Here is a 7,709-nt window from a genome sequence, read left to right on the forward strand (position 1 = left end):
GACAACAGAATCCAGAGTTCCTTGAACATTTCAACAGCTCTTCTGTCATTTCCCCAGTGCTCTCTGATGCCTCTTCCAGGACTCTCTAACTTCCTTTAAAAATATGAAAACAATGATGATGGAATTCTAAACCACCCTCCATGTCTCCCTTTCTCCAGTAACTCCTGAGGGAAATTTTTGTGGGGCAGTAGCCTGATAACCACATATACTATGGTAGAAGTGCTTTCCAATGGTATCAGTCATAGTTCAATCATGGGTACAGACGGCATGCAGGGTGTTCTAGTAGAAGGAGCTAATATGGAGAACTAGTTACAGTGGTGTTGTAAGAACTGAAAAACCAAACAAAGGCCACTGAGACAAAAACTTGAAGCTGCTATTAGTCTTAGTAGGGCCAGGAAGGCAAGAGAAGAATTGAAATGATCAGAGCCTCCCACAGGAGGTAAGTGACAGCAGAGGCTTCAGGATAGGAGCAAAAACCAGAAAGGATGTACAGTCAATGAAGCTGAGAGAAAAGGGAATAAACACTCTGATTCCCCTTCCCCCTGCTCTCCAGTCTCCCCAGTGCCTTTTATTTGACTAAACCAAGCCAGAAGTTAGTTGGCAAGTGAGTCTAGTAAGTGAAATTTGTAGAGGAAGGACAGAGAAAAGATTTAAGAGCAAATAAACAAATCGCCAAGCTTACTAGTTGTAATGTGTTATTCTTAAGCTTTGTACTTTCTGATAGCTCTGAGATTTCTGCTGTTACCCCAAAACCTTTACTGTTCGTGAAGAGTCCACTCTGAGTGCCCCAGCTTCTTTCTGCTAGTGGTTTAAAAGGCATGCAGATGCAGAATGTCTGTCCTAGGACTGGGTCTAGAGCATCGATTCAGTTTCTCATCTAATGTTAAGTCATAATTTAACAATCTGTTGTGAACTCTACCCTCCAGCCCTTACCTCTGCCCTGCTATTCCTCATACAAATACTGCGTTGTGTTTATGGCCATCATGCGTGGGAGGGCACATTGGTGCAGATGTTGACGGTAGCAGAGCATGCATGCAATTGGTTAGCAAAGATTGTGTAAACTTTCAGTATACCTTTCACTTAAAGTCACTGAATGGTCTACCGAAGTACTTCGGTTACAGGTAGACCTCTCTTGCCTCTTTCCTCTCCTCCATTATCTCTTTATCTTTTCTATTGTTCACCTTCATGGAGTCTTTTTGGCTTCCTTGCTGATGCTAACCTCTTCATGTGTGAAGAGCAGATACAATTATTGAAGCGATTTATGTTTTGTTTGTTTAAGTAAACGTCACACCCAGTGTGGAGCCTAATATAGGGCTTGAACTCATGACCCTGAGATTAAGACCTGAGCTGAAATCAAGAGTCAGACACTTAACCAACTGAGACACCCAGGGTCCTTAGAAATGATTTATGTTGACTGAAAATTCATGAAATGTTTCCAAATTAACATTCTTGCTAGACTCTTGATCCATACTAATGTTTATCTCTCTCTCCTTCTGAGTGTGTATCTTTAACTTCCTTCAAATGGTATAACTCTACCATATTGGGTCTTATTCCAGAGAGCTTATTAAATTATGCTTGTTCTGTTTCTATTTGTGCTCTATTGTAGTATTCAGTTTCCTCTAACTAGATTGTGAGGTTCTCTGAGGGTCCCCATTCCCCCAGTACAGAGCACTGCCTTTGGTGGGCCATAAAACAAAAGCACTGTCAGAGCTCCTGACTTGATTGATAAATGAGAGGGGAGGTGCTGGAGGGAGCAGCAAGGAGTGCTGACACAAGGCTCTTCACCCTGGGCCATCAGGCACTACCTGGCACACCCCCTACTTGCTCAGAAAGGAAACCTGAAGGTACAACTCTTGCATTGCCTTCCAGGCCTATGACTTCTTTTCTGGAAACTGTCAGAACCATCAGCTTGCTTCCATCTCTGTTGCTCCCACTCTGTCCAGGCTCCTTGGACAACTGCAATGACTTCCTCTCAGTTATCACACTGTAGATTAGTTTGGCATTGTTATATAAATGCAGTCCCAAAGCATGAACCATTCAGTCTCTGGAATCTTTTGCTTGACCTTGTGCTTATGGAATTTACCATGTAGTTGCGTGCAGCCATAGTTTATTAATTCTCTCTGCTGAATGTTATTCCATTGCTTTGCTTGTTGGAGTGGGTTTCTATTTCTTGCAGTCAAGCAAGCCATGACTAAGGAAGACAGTAAAGCATGAAGCTGACCTTCCCAGAGAAACCACAGGCATGGAGTAAGAAGTCCCTGAGGAGGTCTTCCCTGTCTTTCCCTCATCAAGCTGGGGACATTCCTTCCATATCCAGTGAACTTTAGAGCAACACTGAGTTTTGCTGAGTGGGTAGAGCTCTGTATGGCCACTATCTCAGCTTCTGGCACCAGGCCAGAAGATGACATTTCTTCTCTCCTTCCATATTTCTTTATCATGTGGTTGTTCATATCCAAAAATCTTACACTCTGCACTCTCTCATCAGTAGAATGCTATATAGTATTAATGCTTTGCAAGCTATTGTGTTGAGCTTCAAAACTGCCATTTTCTTGTGGTACTCCAAAATACCAGAGCCATGAAGTTGGGAGAATGACAATATGTATTTTCGTGTAAGATCAACAAATCATTTACTGGCTCTTTGCCAATGTTTCCAGGATTGTGACCACTTCATAGAATCAAGATGTCTTTTCTCTTTTTTTATAATTAGTTGAGATAAGGGACCAAGTGAAGTCACTGTGATTGAGGCAAAGATTCCTCTCATTATGCACCTGTTTTCAGATACACAATTCTGCTTGGTAAGAGTAGCATAGTGTAGATGGTACAGGCTTCTATTATGTAATTACATTCTGTTTTCCCCAACAGTAATAACATCTTAAAGATCACAAGGGAGTTCAAGAGGAAACATTGTGTAATTTTTTTTAAAAAATGACACTAAATAAACTATTATTTAGAATATATCTGAGGGATGGGTTGGCATTTCCAAAGACAGTAGAAACCAAGGCATGATAATGCCACTACCTGTTTTTCTTAATATTCTATAGAACCTTAGTTTTGAAGGCTTACTTGTTAGCCATCTTTTTTTTTTTTTTTTAAAGATAAATCTTTTTTTTTTATTTTTTTTTTAAAGATTTTATTTATTTATTTGACAGAGAGAGAAATCACAAGTAGGCAGAGAGTCAGGCAGAGAGAGAGAGAGAGAGAGAAGCAGGCTCCTGCTGAGCAAAGAGCCCGATGCGGGGCTCGATCCCAGGACACTGAGATCATGACCTGAGCCGAAGGCAGCGGCTTAATCCACTGAGCCACCCAGGCGCCCCGACTTGTTAGCCATCTTTATCTCCTTGTTCTTGTGGCAGGTCTTCTCATGGGATGTCTTGTAATCCTATTGACTCTTGCCCATAAATGGGGACATTTTCTAACTAAGCTAAGGCAGCATTTGAGGTATTCACCCTGGGAAAGTTAAAAAAAAAAAAAAGTAGTATTTGATATCTTATAGTAGTATTTGAGCACAAATTGGCAAAATGAATTCATTATCGGAGTCCCCTCCCTTCCTCCCTCTTTCCCTCCCTCTCTTCCTTTCTTTTTTTTTTTTTTTTTTTTGGAAAAATCAGAAATCGGATGCAAAGAAAAGATATTTGTCTGCTGGGGAAGGGAGGTGTGGATAAAAGACCTACTCAAAGGTGAAGGCATCTTCAGACGGGCTGATCTCATCAAGATTGACTCTTGTCCTTGTGCGACTTTTCTTCTTTCTTTCTATTTCTGTCTTTCTTGGTCCTTCCACCATTTCCCCTCATGCCTTCTCTCTCTTTTCCCCTGCCCAGGATACAGATACAGGTTTTTTGGGCTAAATTTTATATAGTATTTTATTCAGGGGTTAGAGTAGAAAAAGAAATGATGACAGAAATAGCTGTGAAGGAAACATTTATTAATTAAGAACTAAATTATCAGAAATTACAAATTTGAAATAACTGAACATGTCTCAAATATTATAAAATCACAAAAAGTAATAGGTTTTTTAAATCAACTGCTTTATGCATTTTCCTATACAGTTAGGTACATTCTACTCACTGCCTCTTTGTGTAGAAATGGATTTGGTAATGTTTTTCTTGTAAAGAATGGAAGGATGATTTAGTCTTTAGCCTAGCATGCTTGATCAAAATTTATTTTTTTATTATTGACAAAATGCCCAGAACATGCCACCTCATGCATAAATAAACCCATTCTTTTTAGTACTATGACAGGTTTGTGTCTTACACAGGAATTCTGATAAATTCTGTTTCACTTGTTCTTCATCAAGAAAGAAGAAAAAATTATGTAGGCACATTTATCATTTATGTCGAGAAATAGAGTATTTTCTGATAGAACTTGCATTCTTGCATGTTAACAGGTTCTCCATGAGAATGGAAGCCTCCACTCATAAATCCCCAGTGTGTCTTCTGGTTCCCTACATTCAAGCCTTATTTCTCCACTGCCCAAGCTCTGGTGTCAGGTGCCACACACGGATGGTATGACATGACCTGGATCCTGGATCCTGTACCTCGTTAAGAGACGAGATTACAGTAGTAATTGGCAGTGGACACATTTCAGGGGCCCGTTCTTATGCTGGGGAAGAAACCAATCACATATTGTATATTATATAAGTGACGAAGAACTGCTTAGCTACTTCCTACTAAATGAAAATTATACATCCCTGTTCGCCTTTCCCTTATGCAGACCCTCAAAACCCCCACTCAGTATCACCTAACACAAAGAGAAGCTTAATAGAGCAGAAGTCGGAGTGGAAAACAGTTATCAGTCTTTATTAATTATGATTACTAATATCTTTCCTTTGAAAAATTTGCAAAATCAAAAGACAATACAAACCATTTCTGAGTTCTGTTCCAGGGCTTGGAGGGGCCTCTGCAATGAGGACCCTAACACTTAAACTTCCTGGAAAATCTTCCTGTATTCTCCCTGTCAGCTGTAGGCTTTGTGCCCTGCTGACTGTAGGCTTTGTGCCCTGGGGTTTTCTAACCCCAGCCTTGTCAAGCTTCTGGGCCTGAGGAGGTCCGGGCCCTCTGGTGGGACGATACCATGTGTCCTGGAGCATCTGCTCTAGGACAGATAGGTCTGACCACACGTGGAGATGGGCATTGCTCCTGGACTTTCCAGGCAGGGGAGGTGTAACCGATGGCTGGTGAGGTTTGGGCTCTGGAAATTTGGTCCTTTCAGTGTTTGGAAGCTGAGAGACCCATGTAAATGATTTGATAAGAAGGCTTGTACTGTGCATTTAATTCCTCAAAAAGTTTTCCTTTTTTTCTCATTTGATTGTCCCACTAGGAGATAGAACTAAAAACTTGGATCCTGGATTTTAGTTCTAAACTGCCTGTCATAGTCATGTGCCCTTAATAATTCTGAGCCTCGGTTTCATCATCTATGAAGAAAGTGAGTGAACTTGGCTCCCTTGGTTCCCTTCCCTCACTCACATCAGATTTTTTTCTAGGTCTTAATATTACATCAGTTTCATATGTGATATTGCAGTCTGTGAGGTTATAGTCTAACTACTAGGTTTTGTCCACTGAGTATTAATAAATGCTATTGAGTATGTATTGTGAATCTGACAATATACTAAGTGCTTGACATGTATAATTCCCCAGTAATGTCTTGGAGAAGATGTATTGATCACTTCATATGTCTCAGTTTACATAAATAAATAAATGAATAAGTAAATAGAATAAAAATAAAATAAGTTCTTTTTACAAAGCCCCTATCAAGCCATTGGACATGAAATGCCATTAAACTGAACAAAGTATCTAGTTAAATCCTCTTAAGAGAGGTGAGTGATATTACGGTCTTCCTTATTTTAGAAAAGAAGAAACTGAGGCACAGGAAGTTTAAGTGGTGATGTGTCAAAGTCATGCAGCTAGTGCGTGCCATGGTCATTGCCTCAGATTGTCCTTGTGTCACAGATGAGAGCAATTAAATGATTTACCCACGATTATGTCGCCTGTAGATGTCAGAGATAGAAGCAGAAACTCACTGCCTCTAGATAATGGGATAACTAAGAAAAAGCAACTAACGAGATAATTTCTATTCGTCACATAAGGTTGCCAATTATTACCCCAAAAGAAAAAATTTTGCCCTTACTTAAGTTTATCTGTTGTTAAAAGGGAAGATAAGAGTATCTACTTTATATAAAAAGCTAGGAAGTAAAGAAAAAAGGGAAATGACTTAATTTTTGAATATGGTTTTAATTAGTGATTTATGCAAAAATTAAGAACACTTATACAAAAAAAAATTGGATAAATCTGCTCTCCTGGTACCAGATAAGAACGAAATGACCAGTGCTACTCTACCTCCTGGGCATCTCCGGTTTATATAGGTAGGATTTATCTCTGTGCTCCACCAGGTGGTGCTCTAGTGAAGACATGGCGGTAAAGCTCTCCAACCCCCCAGCGCTTAGGCTTGGAAGTATTTTGAGTAGGTTAAGTGGTTGCTCCTGAAAAGAGGCTGCTCAGTCCAAGGGCTATGGTTGCCCATCTTGCCAGTAAGACACAGCCTGTAGATAGCGGAAAGTCCACAAATAGGAATGATCAGACAAGGACAGTGATTTTAGAAAAAGGCCCCAAACATCTTACAAGGAGGTGTTAGAACAGTGCTCTTGGATAAGCCCAGTGGTACTAGTATCAGGATTTGAAGCTTGTGTCTCTGCCACTAAATTGTGACTTTTTCAGAGAATCTCATGCTTCCCTGGACTGCAGGGTCCTTATGTATAACACGAGTGTGTGTATGGGGGGGGGGGGTGCGGGGGAGTAGGCACGGGGACAGTTAATCTATATTAGGATTCCTCAATTAAGGGATCGTGGACCCAGTCCACGGAGTTTGTGTTCCAGCCTCCTGACATCTTGTGAAAATCTGTATACACACATTCTTCTGGAAAGAAGTTCCGTTGCTTTCAACAGATTCTAATCAGAGGCAATGAGTCCCCAAATGTAAACCATATCTGCATGAGGTAATTTTTAAGGTCCCTCTAGCTTCAATATTCTATGAAGCTATAATTTTTCTGGACAGGAATCTATGGCTGTCAAGCTAATTGGATTAAGTCCCTGGACAAGTTCCAGCTACATCCTTTCTTATGCTCTCTCTAATGGTTTTGCTGGGGTAGTCACACCTAGGTCCAAGGAGTCCTGCAACACCCTGTCTGGTAGATTAGGTGGCATGTCATGTGACTGACGTAGTTCATTAGGGAAAAGTGGCAAGAAGAACCAGAGGAACTATAAGAGCAACATGCCAGATCCCACAGGAGTTCAGTGGTGGAAGCAGGTGCTAATTATTATCCTTTGGACGAACAGGATATGCATTTTTTGGGAGTGGGTAAGAATTTCTGGTTAGACAAGCTCCAAATTCTTTGGCCTACTTAGAAGGCACTGCCAGTTCCATCAGCGAGGATGAGATTTTGTTTCCTGATGAACACCTGCTCAGCCAAGAAGGAAGGCCCAGCAAGGAAGTGGGAATATATTTTCAAAGGCATTGTCATTCAAATAAATGCTCCTTCCAAACCAGGTTAAAACTGGGAGGGAGTGTCATGGGCCCCTCCTTTCTGGCTCAGAAAAAAATATCTCTTAAGACATTTTTTTTTTTTACAGGAGTAGGTTTGGTAGCTGAGTAATGTAATTAAATAGATTACCAACAGAAACTGAGATTTCATCCTGTCCTAGATATACATTACTTGT

Source organism: Mustela erminea, chromosome 7, assembly GCF_009829155.1.
Source record: "Mustela erminea isolate mMusErm1 chromosome 7, mMusErm1.Pri, whole genome shotgun sequence".
Classification (NCBI taxonomy): Eukaryota; Metazoa; Chordata; class Mammalia; order Carnivora; family Mustelidae; genus Mustela; species Mustela erminea.